This window comes from Leptosomus discolor, chromosome 8, assembly GCF_034619465.1.
Source record: "Leptosomus discolor isolate bLepDis1 chromosome 8, bLepDis1.hap2, whole genome shotgun sequence".
NCBI lineage: Eukaryota > Metazoa > Chordata > Aves > Leptosomiformes > Leptosomidae > Leptosomus > Leptosomus discolor.
In genome coordinates, this window is record NC_141398.1 from 19,888,014 (window position 1) to 19,908,844 (window position 20,831).

General features: G+C 44.0%; 1 protein-coding gene across 2 annotated transcripts in view; it reads left to right on the forward strand.

Moving 5' to 3' along the window:
• Positions 1-601: 601 nt before the first annotated feature.
• Positions 602-20,831, forward strand: part of BASP1 (brain abundant membrane attached signal protein 1) — a 50,412-nt gene continuing 30,182 nt past the window's right edge. The window contains exon 1 of one of the 2 annotated variants that reach the window (XM_086469378.1): positions 602-744. The gene's annotated coding sequence lies outside the window, so the exon portion shown is untranslated. Of the gene's footprint in view, positions 745-6,473; positions 6,611-20,831 lie in introns of those variants that run through there. The other variant, XM_086469379.1, reaches the window with a different exon arrangement.

The following is a 20,831-nucleotide window of genomic DNA, read 5'->3' on the forward strand; positions in this document are numbered from 1 at the left end:
CCCGTGCCGCCCCGCTCCGGCGGGGAAGAACTCCCGCCCTCCCCCGAAGGGCTGCACGGGTAGGCAGGCGGCCCCGCTCGCCCGCTCCCTCCGCCGCGCAGCTCCCCGGCTCCGCCGGGGCCGGGCCCGCCGCCACCCCGCGGAGCATAGCTGGCAGAGCCGCGGGTGCGGAGGGTGGCGGAGCGCCCCGCGTCTCGGCGTGCGGCCCTGCGCCGCGCCCGCTCTCCTTGGGGCAGGGAGGCTGGCTTCGCCCTTCCCGCTCCCCGTCCCCTCCTCGCCAGGATCCTCCCTGGGATTTTTTTTTGCGGGGTGTGTGTGTGTGTAAGGTTGCAAGGTGCGTTTGCGGACCTCCGAGCTAGTCCTCCCGCAGCGTGCAAGGCTAATATTTAAAACCTTGGCTCCGTGCGCCCCCTAAGCGTGAGCGTGGCGCAGCGCATCTCCTGCCTGCGAGCCTGGGAAATAAATAAATAAGTGCGTGTGGCTTTTGAACTGCCCACAGACTGTCACAGAGAAGGGGGGAGGGAGGGAAAGAGGGAGGGGGAGAGAGTGAGAAATGCAGAGGCAGCAGCCGCGGTAGCGGCGGCATTGCTCCAGCAGGCACTAGTCACTCCAGTCCCGGCGAGCGAGCAGGGGAGAGCCGCAGCACTCCGACCAAGCCGAGCCGGCTCTGGGCTACCCGGGACTCTCTTTGTGACACCCCAGCACACAAATACACAGAGGGGGAGAGAGGAAAAACATAAAAAGGTAAGAAGCGGCGTATCTCACTTATGCCATTTGCATAGCAGACCCCGAGAGCGGTGCAATTTTTATCATTGCCCCCCCTCCCCCGTGGTGTGTCGGATGTGGGGAAAGATGTGCGTTTGGATTAGAAAGAGCGGGGAGAGCGGGGCAGGTTCGGAGCCGCCCGCCCGGGTACATTTTGGGAGCATCGCTGCGAGGAGCTCGATTCCTCGAGAGGGGAAGCCGCCGGGGAGCGGCTTCGGGGCACAAAGCGGAGCGAAGGTGATGCCGTGAAATGTACATGCCCGATCAGGCTTTCTTGGCGGAGGGTGCGGGGAGCCGTGGGTGTGGTGGGAATAATCGTGGTTTATGCCCAATTTCTCTTCGGCGCCTTCAGTCTGTTTCCAAAGAGAGACTGCTTTAAAAAAAAAAATAAAGAAAGAAAATAAATCCCCAAAACTCTCCTCGAAATGAAGCGGCCGGAGAAGAAAACGCACCCCGCTAGGAAGATGGCGGGGGAGTGGGCGGTGGTGCAGGGCGGCGCGGGGGCTCGGCGGGGCTCCCTCGGTACCGGGAGCGCGGCGCGGCTCTGCGTGGGGCGGCGGGCGGGGCCGGGCGGGCGGAGGCGCGGGGCCCGCGGTGGCGGGGCGGCGCGTGCTCATTGTGGCGAGCGACAATGCGATTGTTCTGGGTGAGGCAGCGAGGGAGCCGTGCCACCGCCGTCACGCGTGGACGCGACGGGGGTTTTAAACCCCTGCTGTTGGCGGGGCGCTACGGCAAGGGTCTGGGGGCTCGGCTAGCCGAGCCCTGCCCGGGCGGGGCTGCGATTCGGCCGTCAGGAAAGGCGGCGGCCGCCGCTGCCCCCCCCCGGCTCGCAGCGCCCGGCGCCCCGATGCGCCTATTTCATGAATATTCATCGAGTGCCGCCCCCCTTTTCCCACAGATCCCCTTTTCTTCCCCCCACCAAAGCAAGGTACACCTCCCCGCGGTCCTTCTCCTTTCTCCTCCCGACCCGCCTCTCGCTGCGTCGCCTCTCGCCGCGCACACGCGCGCCTTCCGACGGCAGCTCCCGCGAGGAACCTTCCCGCGCCCCAGCTCACGCGGGGGAAGGGACACACGCACGGGGGACCGACGCACCCCCTCGGTGGGCGCCCGGCGGTGCCGCCGGCGGGGGCGCGGTGCCGCGGGGGGTGGATGACTCCCCGCCGCCCCTGCCCGCGCCTTTGTCTCTGCCCGGCGCATGCGCGGGGCGGGGATGCGGCCGGCAGCGGAACAAAGGCGCCGCGCTGAGCTGCGACCCCCGGGACCGCCCCCCTCCCCCCCGATCCCCCCCCCCCCCCCTTGGCCTTGCTGCGCCTTCACCCGGCCCCGGGGAGGTAAATCGGGGCGTCCCAGCAGTGCCCCGGCACGCTTTGGCATCTGGTACCGTGCGCGACGGCGGAGCGGATCCGCGCCCCCTCCCCCCCCCCGTACACACCCGCACCTTGCCGAGACCAAATGTGGCATTTTTGAGGGGAAAAGGAAGGCGGTGCTGCCTTGCCGCCCCCCTCCCCGCCCGCAGCAGGTTTCGGGCGGCGGCAGGCGGGTGGCTACGGGGTGCACTCAGAGCTCCCGCCGCAGCTCCAGCCCCCCACCCCCACCCCCCGCCAAACAGCCTGGGGGGGGGGGGGGGGGGGGAGCTCTCCAGCAGCGCGGGTACGGCAGGTCCGTGTGTGGGTCCTTTCGGCCAAAGCGGGCGAAGCGGGCGCGATGTGGGTCCCCGCGGGGACGCGCCCGCTGCCGGCCTCCGACCGGGGCAGGCTGTCGTGCGCTGCGTGCCCGCCGGTCCCCTGAAGCATCCCCCTCTGCCGAGGGAAGGCAGCGTTCAGGAGGAAGGTTGTGTGTGTATGTGTTAGTGCGACATCTTGAAATCTCTTTTGTTCGAATTGTTGCATCTCGCTCGATGCTGGCATCGGTGTTCGTTCCTCCCCCGCCCCTTTTCCTTCCCAGCAGATGCTGTTCTCCAAAATTAGGATACACGTTTCTGTTTAGGTTGAGCATGCTTAAACCTGTTGGAAATGGATAATTTTATAAGGTAATGGCTGTTAGTTTCTGAGCAGAGACAACTGGTGTATTTGTCAAGGCGGTGTTAAAAGATGACAAAAGAGTATTGCAGGTAGGCTCCTCAACAGAGGATGGCAGTGGGTTTTATTGCTTTTTCTCTAGGGTGAGGAACATACACCCCAAGGCCCCTCAGAGGGTCATTGCTTGGTATTTCCAGTGTTTTCAATTAAGGTCCCTTCTGAAGAAGCACTGCCATCAGAGCCCTAAAATATGTCTTAATGTCACCTCCCTGCTTGCCAGATGCTTGCCAGGCACCACCTAGACCGATGGCCAGGCTTCAAACACCGAGGGTTTTTTCCTGGTGTGGTTGTTCCCCATTAAGCACAGGAGCAGGGAGAGCGTGGGGTGGGAGTGCCATACCAGGGGAAGATGTGGCATCTGCTGCTACTGCTGTTTCCAGCAGAGATACCTTGACCCACACAATCCTTTTGTATTCAGGGTGTTTCTGAGAATTTTGGGCAGACCCTCCAAGCTTTAGGGGGGGAAGGGAAGAAGCATGGGCATGACTGAAGGTCTTTGCACTTGCTGTCTCTACTCATTGGCTCAGAACTTCATGTAAGGGAGAAGCTTTGCTTTGTGGTCTTCGTACCTACTGGACTGTATGCAGCGAATATTTTCTTTTTGTCAGGCTGTTTCAGTTTCACGGGAGAGCGCCAACTCTGGTCTGTGGATGGAATAAACCCAAAGTGTTGAGAAATTCACGATGGCTCTGTCTGTTCTTGTATGCTCCATGTATGAAACAGCTGATTGTGTAATTCAGGGAAATTGTACGTAGCTGTACAAAAGCAATCATGCAGCAGTTTTTTCTGTTGATACGAACTTCTGAGCATATCCTATCCAGTTAAAATAACATTAAAAGGTAAAACTGGTAAAATTACGGTTATAGCATAAAGCAATGATCAAGTGTCCCCCCCTGCCACCGCCTTTCCATGCATCTTTGCATTTGGAATGCAACACCCACTGAAGCAACCTGGTGATAAAAGGCTGATTTATTTCAGAAAGTGACATACCTTTGGAGCATGCCCTTTCCCTGGGATGACAGAGTGTGCACACTTTAATTCAGAACCAACTCTAGAGCTATCTCTACTCCTTAAGCATTTGTGTGTTTTGATCTTTCAACATTAAATCTCTGCGATAAATTGTATTTTCCAAGTGAAACTTCTTGTATTTGTGCTGTGTTCCACTGGTAGCTTTGCCCCATGCAGTGAACCATGAAGTCCTTCAGCAGAGCATCCTGTGTACAGGACAGCTTCCCTCTGAACAATGCTAAATTCTTCCCTTGTGCAGGCATCTACCCATGCCCCGATGGGATACTTTGAGGGACAGAAGCTGGTTGCAGGGCAGAAACAGGCCTTCCCATGAAATCTTGTGAGACTGCTGTGTGGCGACATTTTCAGGCATTCAGCTACCATTGAGCTACTAATTATTTGGAATCTTGCCGTTGAGTGCTGATTTTGCACTAATTTGGAAAACAAGAATTTCAAACTATTAACCCCCCCCCCATCTGCAAGAAGAGGATGCTACATTTTTATGTACACATTTGTGCACAAATCCCAGGTCTTGATTTAAGTCTGTTGGTGTAAATGTGGTGCCCTTGGGTGCAATGTAAATTTAAGGGCTAAAATCTTGAGTTTTTCAAGTAAGAAAACTGGATGCTATTCAAATATTGAAGGTCCTACCTTCTTTCTTACAAGGGTAGTAAAGGCAGGCCATTTTGAAGAACTGTACAGATGCATTGAGACAGCTTCCTAACTAAAGAAAGAAAACTTAGGAGGGGTTTGGGTTGCTTCTCCTGTGTCAATCAGGAATGACAAAAATGAGGTAACAACTAGAGAAATCAAAGAAATTCCTGAAAGCATTAGAGACTTGAAAATAGAAACCATACACAGCATAACAGAGGTTTCATGCATTAGTAGGAAATGCTTTCAAGATTTAAAAAAATGCAGTGGGAAGAAGGGGGGAGACACCTTGTACAGAATGGAAAGGACTTTAAAGTCTTCTCTACAGCATCTTGTATCTCCCAGCTGTCTTTCTTAAAAACGTAATGCCAGCTGAGCTTCTTACTGCAAGATGGAGAAATGCGGTAGCTATTGGTTATTTGGTATGAAAATTCATGAGTTTAAAATAGAAACTGATTGATAGCAACATGATTCCTCAAACACAAAAGATTCCTGACTTGCCAGAATCTGAAAATAAAATCCTTTGACTTTCTTCAGCACACCAATAAATGTAAAGAGATACTGATTTGTAACACATGTGGAATGGTCAGGCTTTGCCTGGGAGCAAGATGTGTAGTAATTCCCTCTTAAGTATGGTTAATGGAATTTAACTCTGAGGAAACAGTTTTATTAATAAAAACCTTCTGTCTTAGGATATAAATCAGAGGCTGATCTCTTTTGATGTGTTTCGTATTGTGTTCTGCAGAATAGAAATTAAGTAGGCTGTATAGTTGATCTGAGTTGTTTGGTATAGGTTGCCACGTACCTCACCAGTGCTATAGTTTTGGCAAAGCCACGTGCTTTTTAGTCACATGTTGCATAGTTTAGATTTTAGCCTGCTAAGTAGTGACACATATGATTATGATCTGCTGATCCAAGGATTTTTATTTTTTTTTTTCCTGAGGAATTTGGATGTCTTTTCAAAAGATTAAATTTTCTGTACAGTGTCCTAGCAGTTGTTTAAAGCAGCACACACTTGATGCTTAAAGTAAACCATAGGACTGATGGTAGGATCTTCATTTTGATTAGAGACTTGCTGTCCTTACGAAGGATACAACACTGAATATGTAATAAGACTGGGCCTTAACCACCTACCTTTTGCTACTTACAAAGGTATGTTGATGGATGCTTGCTAATGATGTCATGATGGTGGTTGCAGTACCGATGCAATGGTATGAAGAGAACATGAATGCAATATTGAAGCATAACCTTTTATTCCAGGCAAAAGCGTAGTAGCTATAATGTCAAAGCTTCCCACAGGATTAACTCTAATGGCAGAAATCTATGCCATCATGACTTTACACAAAAAACGGAAGCCACTTCCGTACAAGTGGTAAAATCGGGGGGCTGCTGGCCATCTTCCTGGTTCAATAGTCCTTAAATACTCAATAGGATATAAAGCATAACCCCTGCAAAAGGACAGAGCCTGAATTTGGTTTGTGAATTTATTTTCTGCTATTGCTGTTTTCCTTATGTGATTGGTTGGTGAAGGAGGGGCTCCTATTCAAAATTACGGCTTGATGTTACTAACTGTTTTAGGGTGAAGTAGAAGATGGTCACGTAACAGGATGCTGTAGATGTGCATCTGCTAGACAAATTTAAGATGATTGCTGAACTATGGAGAAGAAATGAAGCAGTTAGACAAAACAAAGAATGGATCAACAATTATAAACTGATACATGTCTCTGTCCTCTAACTACTTTAGAAAAGCACACACAAACCAAGCACCAATCAGGATGTAGGAAACAGTGAAAACCCAGTTGCAAACACGTAATCAACATGGGAGAGTAAAACCATGAGAAACCCTTTGGTACATCTGTTTGTGCAAGATAAACTGAGAGCCTGAGAATTGCTACATCAGCTTCCTGTAATCATCCTTCCTCAAAGCAGTGACGCGCATCATTAGGGGACAAGGAAAACAAAAACAAAACCAGGTTAGAGGTGGTATAAAACTAGGAGTCTGGAAAACGATAGGGTGAAACCTGTCACCGGTAGATGTGGTGCTCAGACGGTTTAGGCATTCCCCACATACGCAAAGTTTCCTGTTGCTTGTACTTTGGCCAGCACTGGTAAGTGCATGATTAACTTCTGTTACTAATTGTGCGGAGCTGGTGGGAGGAAGCAAATTCGGTGACTTCTGAGGCTGTGAAAACAGCTCTTCTGTGTTTCTTGCCATCACCACAAAAGCTGAGGCAAATGGGGAAGATGTGCTAGCTGCTCTAACCAACAGGTTTCCAAACCAGATGGGCTGAGAGAGTGGGGCTTGTTCTCTTCCGGCAGCATTGCTCAGCCCTGTGTGCAAGCTCTGCATCAGTGAATGTACAGCCCGCGCTGGGAATAGCTGGTCTCACTGAAGAGTGGGTGAAAGCTGCCTGTTAACCGTTGCTTTCCTTCTCAGATCCACAAGCCCTGTGATGCAAAGGAGATGACAGCTCCCCAGAGTGTAAAAATGAAAATCCGGCCAGATTTTCCAGGCTTTTCCATTCCATGGAAAGCCATTCCATGGCTTGAGATGGAGTAGAGCATACTGTTCATTTTCACTAGGAGCTTTCAATAGGAGCATGTGAGGCCTCTGTAGTGTACCTGGGTGCCCAGGATAGCCCCATAGCCTATAATTCAAGTGCCTAAATTAGCAGGCTAAAAAGCAAGTGTGGAAATAAGGAAACTCTATCCCTGTTTGCAGTCCATATGTGCTCTGCATAACTCCAACATTCATTGTGAAGAGCATCCTGATGCCCGTGAGAGTTCAAAGTGAGAAGTTGTCCATGCAGGCAATTTTTTCTGATGGATCTTGGTATCATTTGCAGGGAAGGATTTTGGTAGGAAGGATCTATCCATTCTCTGTTCCTGTACGCTGTTTGCTTTTCTCATTTCCTACTCTCAGAGATTTCACCTTGAAGAAAACCATCCCACAGAGCAGAGGTACCAGCAGAACCTTTTAAGCCACTTGGTGGCCATCTGACATTCCACTAGTATTGTACATTGTACCTCAGTGCTAGTTTTCCTAGGTGATATTTACAGGAACATTCAGATTTCTACGTAGTGGCCCATGCTTTCCAACCAGTTGCCTTGAACTGATGACATTACCTAATGAATAATACTTTTAGAACCAAGCTAAGTAAGAGCTGCCATGTACGTTAAAATATGACACAACTCACCTGAGTGTACTCTTTTCTGCGCATACAATACTGAATAAAAGCTTCAACAGACCTCAGGAAAAGTAATATTACATTAGTTTTTTATAAGCGCTAAAATAATTATTAAGTCACTGAAAGTTCAGCTATCATCCTTTCTGTGGATGAGTCAGTGAGTGACAGATTCATGAATAAATTATTGATGGTGATGGCAAGTGCAATGTGGCACTCCTCATGGTGTCTCACGGTGTCTTGAAAGTGGCCTTCAGTGCTGAGGTAGCTTCTGTTACCAAGGATTCAAACTATACTGCAAATCACCTACAGGAGTTCTTGTAAACATCTGTTGAAACAGTGCTTTCACCATGGCATTATGGAGAAAAGGAAACATATCAGTCAACAAATGACAAATATAATGGATCCTCCTTCCTTGAAGCAGCATAAATGTTATGTCTTTAAATACTTGGCATCTCTGTTCTAACTTGGATTTGATACATGGAGGATGGTGTTGAGGGAAACTGGCTTTGCATCCTTTCCCACAGCTATTTACCTGTGAGGCAAGAGACTGAACATTGGAGTTTCTCACCATCTACAGCACAGAGATGACAGGGGGTGAAGGAAGTTCTGCGCTGACAGATTTGTGGTTCGTAAAAAAAGTGTCTCCAGGAGCTTGCTGTGAAACAGTGGCAGTAAATTTAGCCTGAGAATAGACATATTTATCTCAGCAGCTTTTTTTTTTTTTTCCTTCTGTTTTACTTTGAAAATAAAGTTCTTTGGCACATTTGCTCTTGGTTAAGAAGCCATTCAATACACTTCTTGATACGAACTTTGTAATCTAACATGTTGGGATATACCTTATTATCTCTGTGCGTATTTGTAAATGTGTCACAGTGAAAAAAAATTCTGTTGTCTTCAAGCTAGTACTTACTCATTTTTCAGCTAACTGTGACTCTGTATGCTTCCTTGCCATGTCCCTGTACGTCATTTATTTTTACTTCAATTAAATTATCACAACTGGTTATGTTGCTGTTCCCGCTGGTTATCCTCTCTAGAAGTCTGTATTTTCAGCTGTGAACCTTCTCAGCCTATTTCAGAGAACACCTTCTGAATCATACATTAGCATGTAATATGTACATATTAGCAGGTATTCAGAATGCCGTAAGATCTATGTCATAAGCTTAAGTGCGTACTGTCATTCCTGTGTAACACAAAGAAGAGAGAGAGAACAGAACCACTTTAATTCCAAACTCTGAAATTAATGTTACTAGACCCCAACTGTTTGCAGGGATATGGCTCCCAAATCTAGATGTTCATAGAGTGAGATCATATCAACATGAGAACTTGACCTTAAACAAAGTTTTATGCAAATCCTGTAACAATATGGAAATCTTGGAGCTCTGCCAGCCAAAAGCATGCAACACTTTTACCTTCTTATCACTTGAAGAAATATTCATGTGATTTCTCCTTCTGCTGACTGAAAGGGAATAGAATTTTTTTCCTTTTTACATTTATTTTAGTTTTAAGCAAAACTGGCACTTGACTAAATGAAAAAAAAAAAAAACCCAAACCACCCCAAAAGCTGTATGTGATATCTTGCATTGTCAGTCTTATTTTCAAGAGGAACTAGATTTGTTTGATTCCCGTAGGACATTAAACAAATTGCTGCAAGATCATAATTAAACTACATTAGTGAGTTGCAAACCCTTCCAAAACGCACTTTTAGGGGAAACATTTGCTATTATAATAGACAAAGCTTGTCTGTCAAACTGTGGCTTTCCTGGGCTGCATATTCCATAAAGGCCAGTAGCTGTCACAGTTATACTGGCCTGAGTTGCCTTCATAGAGAAACCCTTCTTTGGATCAACTTCTAATTGCTTGAGATTTTCATTGTGTCCAGATAAAGCGCAACATCTATAAATGATGGAGACAACAGCATGATTGCTGTACAAATTCATTATGAATGCTGTCCCGATGAGTGCCCTATTCAGGCCAAATGAGTTCATGATGGCAAATATATATGCCTTTTTTTCTGAAGTACAAGTTTGTGGCTACAGATGGAGCGAAGACACAAAATAGCCTTTGGTCACTGTGGAGGGTCCCCAAGTAGGGGGCCAGAGAACTGAAGTGGGTTGATTTAGATCATGTCCTGTACATTGAGCTCCCAAAGAAGACTGAAAAACTCAAAGGAAATTATTTTAATTGCAGTTACAACTAGTAATTTCAGTTAATTATCTCCTTAAATAGAGAAAACTTAGAAACGGTGAGAGAACCAAAATAGTAGATAAAAGGTTTATTCACAGCCCAATCTCTGTCCATGAGCCCGTGCAAATTTCGAATACTGATGTTGGTTTCAACTACGCAGCGGGTTTCTCCGTTGCAGCAAATTTCCGCAGTCCTCCCTGGTCCCGAACTTCCTTTCCAACATGGTCGGGATCTGACTGTGGGTCTGCTACCTGCTCCTCACAGCATTTTTCCAGTTTTGTTCCTGAGCTACAAGTCACTGGCTTGAATCTCTTGTGTGTCTCACCCTGCTGTCTCTGGAAACCTCTCCTCTGAGAAGCCTCAGGGACTCCTCCAGGGAAGGAGCTCCTCTGGCCGCTTGGTCTTCTTCAATCAAACAAATAAAATGAAACTGTCTACAGAAGCCTTCTGTGCTTTCTTGCAAACATAGTGCTACTGGTGGGACTGCATCCATGGGGCACACATGGTCTGAAGTGCCAGTCATTGATTGCTGTGCTAATGATGTTCGCGGACACCATGCACTGGAAAGGAGACCAAATAGCTAACTTAATTATTACAAATGCCCTGTTTTATCTTAATTAATCTAGCCATATGATTCTGGTTCCCTGATCTAATTAGCTAGGGAGATAGTTAAATATAACTTCATGTATCTAGGCACATTTAGCTGTTCGTGGTTCAATCTGCTCACGGTTCCTAAGAGACTATATTTCAAAGTTATGGAATCACAGCTGGGAATACCTCCCAGCTGCCCTTCATCTGAAATAAAAAATACAGAGTTCATCTTAATTAACATGGTGGAATAATTTTTTATGTTAACAATGCACCTCATAACTTACAATCACATTAAAGCCTTTCGTAAGGCATCTTTCTCTGTTCTGCCACTAAGGACTAGCAAGTAACTGTATTGTACACAAGAAATGGGATTTCCACTGTTCGAGTAGATAAACATAAGTTTAGATTGTATGCGGAAAATATTTGCCCTTTGCACTGTGACAGATAGAAGATGGTCAGTAACCTGAGTTAAAATAATTTGAATAATTTGAATTGAATAAATCATAGTAAAAATTCCTTGTCCATAAAGGCATTTCTAATAAAGACTGTAGGTGGTGGCCATAAAGAGTATGTGATCAGAATTACCATAAAGAATATTTTGTTGACCAGAATGGGGCACCAAGAATAACAGAGGTCACCTTCCTAGTGTGCTGTTTGCTACCAAAATAGAATAAATTGCCTTTTAACTATCCTAAAATGGACATCTAAGAATTTCCTTTCACATACTATGCATTGAACTTTTGAAGATATTTCTTGCTTGGGTCATATGCCACATAAAAGAGAGATACTGTTCAAGTGGATGCACACATAAACAGTAAGAGTGATCAAACAGGACCTATGAAAGGGGAAAATGAACACATTGGTTTTGTGCAGCATGAAGAAGAGAATGATTATTTTAAGAAGAGATAAGACAATAATCTGTGAGACGTCACTTAAAGGTAACTCATTCTGCCTTGGGGCAAGAAGAGGGACTATCTAGACTTCTCTTGAGGTCCCTTCCAGCCATGTGGTTTGTGGGACCAGGCACATGGGGGACCTTTGGAGTAAGCTTGTTCTTGAGTGCAGATAAATTAGTTTGGTTGAAAGAAAATCATTCCCAAGTGTACTAATTTATTGGCAGTATGTCTGAGCTTTGTTAAAATAGAGATCAAAAGATAAACCCTCTGCTAATATGCTTTATGGACATGTTATGTGCTAGAAAGAAATATACAAATAAGGCTTTTCTAGAGCTGGCAAAAGGAGATTTAATTTATTGATGCTGAACAGCAGAGCTTGTTAAACAGAGATTTCCCATAGCACTTTTGACAGACCTCCTGAGATGTGCTGTAACTTTGAGGCCATTCTTCAAATTCAGGCTGATGTACAAGAAGGGGAGTAAAGCTTATAAAAGTGATCGAGGCTTTTAAGTTCCTAAATTTTATTTTAGGACAGTGATATGTGGTCGTGCGGGTAGGTTTGAAAACTTTACCCTGGAAGCCTGGGATGAAATTTTGTGACTGCACTGGAGAACAGCTGAATAATACTGATTGGTATGACACTAGGATGTCTATTGTTACTTAATATATAGTCTACAGAGACATTTGTTGGGTTGTTCCACAGATGAGTGGAGAATCTAACAGCGTAACAAAGGCTATACACACGTTTTCAACACATGGTTGCTCAAAATTAATGGCATAATAACAATAGCTTTGAAGGTTAAGCGTGATATAAATTAGGCTCATTTCTAAAGAAATCCTTGGTGTGTATTCATAAATGGTTTTGAATAGACCTAATGTTTAGCTGAACAAATATCTTTGTGCAATCTATCTTTTGTGTGCAGGTGGGCAGCTGCTGTTGAAGTTCCTGGTTCAATACCAGGGGCTATCCATGCTGCAGATACTTTGGACTATGTGTTTGAAATCAATCAACGCTTTTGTACCTGAGGGCAACCTGAGATTTAGTTAGTTTCCATATATGCTTACTGGAAATAGTGTTGTGCTCTTAAGAAGCACCTGCAGGATTTGTACATATGTTTCTGTTTAATGAACCCTATTCTTGGCTGGCTGCCTATATCTTGGTGTTATTAGAGGGGAGGAAATGCTCACCTTCGTTGAGCTGCTAATTGTTAGATTATTCAGTGGTGTATGGATTTTGAGCTGTGCACAACAGTGTATTGACATTCTCTGAAGCAAACCTCTCAATGAGGGAGGCATGTTTGCGAGCAGAAATAGAATTGTGGGCTCAATTCCGGTTTTATTTACGTTGTTGATCAGTGAGTATTTGCTTTGAATCTAATTGAGTTGTACTAATAAAGGCAGAGCTGTGAGCCGCTAGAATTCCACAGTAATTTGGATGGTTGGGTGGGCAGCACTGATTTGGTCTGATGCTCTTATGTGATATAACAGTGCTTGTGTTTGCAATTGTAATACATAAGCATTTGCCAAAACATTAAATCATGGTGTTCTGTCATCTGCTTTTCTTCTTGTCTTCCTCCTTGGTTCCTTTAACAAAGTAATGGTAGGTTAATTTGGATAGTATCGATGTTCAAGGCAAACTTCCTAATGCCTGAAGAAGAAGAAGAACTGTCTTTTTACTCTGTAGAAGGTAAGTGTGTGAAGCAGTGCAGTTTTCGTGTTGAGTAGATAGGTCAGAAAAATATTTGCCTTAGGTTAGGATTATTTTGGTCAGAGACAAAATCCCTGGCATTAGGTCTCATTAATACTAATAAGATCATATAAACTGGCACAAAGGGCTGCAGAATAGTCTGTAGAGCAGAGATTTATTTTTCTGATACGTGGGCCTGTATGTGAGAAACAGCAGACCTTGTAATTACGGCAGTGAAGGAAGGGAGTGTGTCCTAGATATACTAGGCTGTGCAAGCGCATACTACTGTGCAATAATGTATGCTAGGGTAGGTAGGGAGCGTATACTAGTGCATACATGAGCAGTGCTCTCTTCTCTACAGTAGATCTCTGTGGGAGCTAGGAAATGAGGATGGTGGGTTAGAGTGGTTGTGGGGCTTTCACTGCTTGTCCTGGGTTTGAGACAACACCCTACATCGGAGCTGGCTTCAGCTGTGTTTTGGTGGTGAATCTGGTTTCAGTAAAAACTGTTCACAAGCGATCAAACCAAGACTGTTTCATCAGCAGCCTCGTGGAGCTCTGCGGTACAAGCAATAGGTAAGCAAGATGAAGTGCTAAAAATGGCCATGCTGGAACAGGGTTGATACTCCCTAAAAAATAGTTTTTATCTTCAAGTATTATGTGCATGCTGATGTTTGAACTCCAGAGCTGGGCTGATTTGCCATAGAGAAGTATCTGACCTATGAATCGGATACAACTGGCATAATTAGTGTGCTTCTACAAAAACCTTTTCTACTTGAGAGACAGGCCAATGAAAATAAACATGAACTTTAAAATCAGCCCTCAAGTTTGTATCTCAGGATTAGAGTATGCTTTCAAGACTACTGTCTGCAACAGTAGGATACTAAAAACATTTCCATTTTCTGCCATAAGATAACTAGCCACTTAATAAAGAGTACAGTTGATAGAATTTTGAGGTTTAAGACCTAAAGCATGCAAAGGCATACAAAGCCTATGGACTAATGAGTGTTAATTAAAGAAAGGTGTGTATCACATGCCTATTGGTAAAGCACCCTGAGGATGTGCAGCAGTAAGAAAATTTGTTGCAAAAACTATAATGTGAATTATTTGAAATTTGAATATATTTTAATAGATTTTGTAGCTTCCTGTGTGGTACCACATCCTTTGCATTTTTTCACCAAATAGGAAGTGTAGTACTAATAGGAGGAAAGTTTAAATAAAGTCCTATCAGCAATTTCTAGTCAAGTGAAGAGTACTTTTGACTTTATAGTTTTTTTTCTTTTTTTTTTTTTTTTTTTAAAGACTGTCATAAGAAGGTTTGAGATTTGGCCATGAAAATTTTGCTGGCTGGGAGTCTTTCAATGATATGTTTTTTATTGGAAAATGTTTGAGTTTTGCAGCTCAAATTCTGTAGGAATAAGCATACAGGTTTTTGTTTCTAGCAAAAAAAAAAAAAAAAAAAAGAAAGGACAGACTTACCCCCTTTGAGCTAGCTAATCATTTAATGCATAAGAAACCCATGTGGACAGCCAAGATTCAAATCTTTGCTCTTGCTGATTCCAGCTGGGGGATTAGACTTGCCTCCTGTGAAGCGAGTGGGTAACATATTCATCAGACTTGTCCAGCTTTGATTGGGTCAGTCTCAGCCTCTACTAATGGAGCTGGCTGCTCCAGGTTATATAAACTACCAATCAGCAAGAGAACGTCTGTGGTCAGAGCACTCACTGAGGTGTTGAAAGCTGAGGTTCACATCTGAGCTGGACAGAGAAGAGTTGAAATATGCTCTTTTATAGACAAAGTGACTTTCTTTAAGCAAAGGGTTTAAACCTGTGGCTAATTTTTTACCTGTCTGCCTGCAAAAGCTCATATAAAGATGCCATAAATACCAATCTTTTGGGGGACTGAACTGCTTTTTTACCATGTAGCTCTACTATAAAGCTGGTGTCTTTGTTTGGATTCATAAATTAAATATCTAGCCCTTCTGCTGTTTTACAGTGTTTTATTTGTAGGAGTTTCTGGGAAGATGTTCAAGTCCCCAACTGCCAATTAAGTGCCTGGCATGAATCTTAACTGTGGAGCTGATCCCGCTACTTTACGTTACAGGCAAATTACATAGTGTGAAAATTTTAAATTTATGTTACAATGTAGGGGCTTTTTTCCTTATTTGAGAACTAATCCCATTTATGATGTTAGATACTTCCACCTCAATGGTGCAGGTAAGACAGCTGAACTGAATCAGCAGCTCCTCAGGGTGGGCTGGTTGCATGCTCTCCCCTGTTTGCTTTGGTTTTTTTTCTGGCTAAACTCCTTTTCTCCCAGCTCAGTGAGCTGAATCACCTTGCCCAGGGCTCAGCTAAGAGCCAGACCAGCTGCAAGGAAAGGGGAGCAGGCAGTGGGCCCATCCCACTTGAAACAGCAAGCTATTTAATTTGGCTTAGCTGTATCATCTAACTACACCTGCATTTCAAGATTTTAATGATTTTTAATGTTATTCCTCTAAGCATGTTTTTCATCTAAACCCACATGTTTAAGACTATACATCTACGTATGACTAGAATATGGAGACGTCACGTTATGGAATTTAAAAAAATGCACAAACTTTTGCAGATTAAAGCCGGTTGTGAAATCTTCCAATAAAATAATTTTTGGTTTAAAATCTAGTAAGCGAATTACCTCAGTGCCAAAGGGCTAAATCTGCCCAAAGATCAGTGTGTGTCTGAACCGACAAGGAAGTTCCAGTGTGGGAAATTGTAAATGAGTTAACTCAGACTGTGACCTCTAATGACCATCTACATCTCTTATGTCCGTGTCTATTTTGCGTAAATGAAGACTGACTCAAATCTTAAGTTTCCTTTTTTTTTTTTTTTTTTTTTTTTGTCTTTTTAAGTTGTTTCGATTCCTGTAAAGGCAAGCAATGACCCTTATGGTTTATGACGCGTTCCTTTTGTTTACATCTGATTCGAGATTGATGTTTACTCACATCTGAGTGTGAGTGGTAAAGTGGTACAGTGAGTAAAGGGATGCCTTGGAGCATCCCACACTTCTGTGCCTTGGGCAGGAGCCAGACCTCTCAAGGGATATTGTGATCCTGGCACTGCAAGAGAGCTGCAGAAGGCTCACTAAATTCTTACTTTAATGTTGTCTTTTGATTCAAGTATTAAAAATAGTGAGTAGGTTGTTATGATAAAGCTATTAGACTGACTAGAAACTGGGGTGCATACTTCCCAGTGTTTCTTGAAGTTCATTTAATGCTGACTGGGGCGCAGTTGGGGGGCTTCCCATCAGTTTTAATCAAGGGGACTACATTTTAATTCCTAATACATATTTATAATTTCTTCAAAGGAGTTATTATTTTTTTCTGTTAGTATAAGAATTACTCACAGTTTGTCTCAAAGGATATTTTAGCTTGACTATTTCATCTGTAGTTCCTGATTCTCACCACACAACAGGTCATTGGGACTACAAGTTATGCTGTTTGATAGAATCAGATCAGTAAATCAGCAATCAAAATGTGTTGCACATAACAAATTGCTACACTGCTTCTGGTTTAAGAAATCCCTTATATTGTAAATGGGAACTTAGCACTTTTTATGAAATATCCTGTAGATAGCTGCTCAGCATAATTTATGAAAATGTGTAGTTTTCTCACTTAGTGTACTTACAAGATGGCTATAAAACCGAGCTCCATTTTGTGCTTATGTACTGTGTCAACCATTTGGCTGCAGGAAAATTGTACCACTTGCTTGTGAGAGGGGAAGTTAGGACTGTTAGCCAAACATGAGACAGTTTGTCAGGACAGGGAGGTAAGTGCGCTGTTCTTGTGTAAAGCTGTATTTTGAGGTGAGCCTAGCTATCATATTGTCTTTTCATACAGTAACTCATAGGGTACTTCCTGCCTACTGAAACTCCCCAAGAAGTCTTTCCTACCCTATCCTGAGGCAATGCAGTGAAAAGAAAGGACTATTGATGGGATTTTTGAGAAACCAACTGCAAGTAAATTTCTTTTCTGATTTTATCTGGAAGTGGAGAACAGTTGGACCAGTCCTAATCCATTGGATCTACATCTATAGAGCCACAATTTTCTGCTCGTTTATATTGCAGCCATAAATGTGGGAATATGTCTGTAGTGCATTTGGTAGCTTTAGAAGTGTGGCAGTTAGCTCTGTTCCCAGCAGCACCATAGCCACATTCATGAGGAAGCTCTGTGGGAGCTAATTTTATCCTTCTGAGAATGTTTAGCCACCTCTTGCAGAAATCCACATGTGCTTTTTACCCTACTGCTTCCACTGAAGTGGGCACCAGTATGTTACACTGCCCTGTGCCCCATAGTTCTGCCTTTCAACTGAGTGTTTCAATACTATTTTCAGTGTTGCATTCCCTAGAGTAGTCAGTATCCTTGTTCCAATCTTTTCAATTGAATTAAATTGAATAAAAATAACATTTTAAAAATCAGTGTTAAATATGTTAGTTTTATCGTTCATTATGGAGCTTTTTTGTGCACATAGCTCTTCAGAAGTACTTGTAAAATCGAACAGTCCCTCTTAACTTCAACCTTAAATAACTGAATAATTACAAAATGGCAACATGAGAGATGATGGTAATGACGGGGATCCCACTCTCTTATATTTGCACACTTCCAGAAATGAATGGCACTATAGAGACTGAATCCACCATATAAATGTTAATGGGTCTACTGTCATTCCTTCAGCACAGATAGTCAGCATAAACACTGTTGATAGCAAACCAGTGTTCCCTCTGTTACAGGGAACAGGACACCGACCCCTGTTTTCTAGCGGTTTTGCTTCTGTAAAACGAAGTAACATTGAGTAAAGAAATTTAAGCTTGTAAAAAATGTGATGTAACTTAGATAACGAGTATATGGCTAAGCATATAAGTCCTGATATAAATGCTAAAAGCCATCAAGGAGAACAGGCTGAAAGAAGGCGCTTTGTGATTTGGAGTGAAGTTGTGATCTCATGAAGCTTTCTGGCCTGATCACCCCTGGGCAACGCCATGTGCCTTCTTTGTGGCGAAGCTATCCAGTGTAGGGGGCATGAGGGACTATGCCTGAGGGCTTGCCTGCTATCCCTGCCAGGCAAGCTACACAACTGCACTGCTGGATCCAAAACCACATCTTTCTCCCTCTGCCTGTGAATTTTATGGTACGTCCACACTGCTGGTGCTGCTGTGATGGCTCTGTGATGCACCACTAGTTTTGAGTTAGCTCAAGGCATGTGCTAGAGTTGCATGGCAGCACAGAGCTCAGCAATCTGCAGAAACCGTGCAAGCAGCAGTATGAATACACAAATAGTTAGCCCACACTGCACTTTGGGGTAGCCACATGACTACCAGCCCGTGGTGTAGTTGGTGTTAAAGCTAGGCAGTGTGCATCTGTGCTGCAGATGGTCTTGTACGATCCTGTGCCCGATGAGGTGTTGGAGCACTCCAGCTTCTGACTTACTGCAGGTCTGACTGAAAATCCATTTGTTAAAAGACTCTAGTGTCTGTAAAGGCTGCTGCCTCTGAGAGGAAGAAAGATGACTCCTTGAGGAGAACTTCTTGAGATAAGGAAGAAACTATATTAATTTTGAGCTGAAACTCAAGTGCTAATAATACCTAGTCACTGCAGAAATCTGATCCATATATTAACAACCCCCTGTGCTCTTTTGCAAGGACAAGCATTTCTTTCTAAATCTCAACAAAGCAAGCTTCTAATGTGGGTCAAATGGAAATCCTGTTTATTAAAAAACTGCTAAAGACAACTAGATTTTTAATTTCAATGGAAGAGGCTTCTCTATGACCCTTGAAGGCATGCCAGTGGACTCTTCCAGCACATGCCTCAGTAAACAACAAATGAATCACTGAGGTGCTCTAACAAGGATTGATGTGTCCACCCAATTAGAGGGATATAAACAGTGCTTCCTTGAAATTCTGGGTTCATTTGGGTTGCTCTGCTATTTCCGCAATCTAGCGCTGAAGCATTGCTTCAGGGGTATTGTTGGCCTCAACAACTGTCTTGTGTGCATTGTCCTAGCTAACAAGTACAAATTTTGTACGAATATTTCTCCTATGAAGTACTCAAACAGTGCCATAAAAAAAAAAAAAAATTCCGAATATCAAAGTCAAATCGGTCACTAGTGTCTGTTTAAGCTAAGAGCAAGATCTCCAAACATAGCACTGCTGCAAGCGTGATTGATAAGACTTTTAAACACCTGTTTTCAGGGGCTTACAATTTCTCAATTTTACATGGGTTTAATTTTCTCATGCCTAAAATATGTGCAGTTTTGGGAGGTGAGAAGGTGTAATGCATCTTGTATGGTGTAATTAATGCAACTGGTCAGATGGAGCAATGCATGGAAAATTCATTAGGTAGTTTGAGACTGTTTCCTCTTTCTCTTGGAACAATGTTTCTATTTTCCATTTTAACTGTACCTATAACTTTCTCTCCTTCAGAAAAAATTTCCTCATGTCATCTTTAAAGAAAATTAAAAATTAGACCATTTTCTCACTATACAGAATATTTATATTGCCAGACAAATAGTCCAATTGTTTACACAGAACAACACATAAAGTAGCCAAAAGAAGGACATCATACAGATCAACAATAAAGCAAAGATCAGAGTATGTTTTGTTTTTCAACCAGTTACTGCCTCAACAATCGTGGAGCACTTCAAGACTTCAGAGGGTATCTTGCAGGTACTATTTAAGGATTCCCTCTGAAAAAGTGTGGTTGCAATTTGAAATTCCCTGACCATCCAGGAAAACTATATCATGTTATTATGTCTTAAGATAGTTAGATACTGGCACCTGAAATTTCATTTCCTAGATCACAAATGAAACCCCGACTTTCTTAGAAAATTGCCTAGGCCAAGCAATGAATCATTACAAACCAGCTGATTCAGATGTTCAGCTAACTGTTATAGAGGATGATATAACTCCTCCCTTGTCGCTTCTTCTTATACCTTCAGTGTGAGCTGGGTCTTAGTAGGAGATTGTAATTTAGCTGTGGTTAGCAGCTATTTGAATTCAACCACAATTGAACACGTGTAAAATTCTACAAAAAAAAAAAAAAAAGTAAGATACACATGAAATTCTACAAGAGGTGGCTAAACATTCTCAGAAGGATAAAATTAGTTCCCACAGACCCTATACCCGGGTTGGGGCAACCCCATAGCAATACAGGCTGAGGGATGAAGGGACTGAGAGCAGCCCTGCCGAGAAGGACTGGAAGTACTGGTGGATGAAAAGCTGGACATGAGCTGGCAATGAGTGCTTGCAGCCCAGAAGGTCAGTCGTATCCTGGGCTGCATGAAGAGGGGCATGGTCAAGGGAGTTGATTCTCCCCCTATACTCTGCTCTGGTGAGACCCCACCTGCAGTGCTGTGTCCAGCTCTGGGGCCCCAGCACAAAAAAGACATGGACCTGCTCGAGCGGGTCCAGAGGAGGGTCACGAAGATGGTCAGGGGGCTGGAGCACCTCCTCTATGAGGGCAGGCTGAGAGAGTTGGGGTTGTTCAGCCTGGAGAAGAGAAGGCTTACAGGAGCCTTCCAGTACTTAAAGGGGACCTACAGGAAAGGTAGGGGCAATCTTTTTAGCAGGGCCTGTTGTGGGAGTAGGAGTAAGACAAGGAGTAATGGTTTTAAACTAAAAGAGGGCAGATTTAGACTATATATAAGGAAGAAATTTTTTATGATGAGGGTGGTGAAACACTGGAACAGGCTGCCCAGAGAGGTGGTAGAAGCCCCATCCCTGGAAACATTCAAGGCCAGGTTGGACGGGGCATT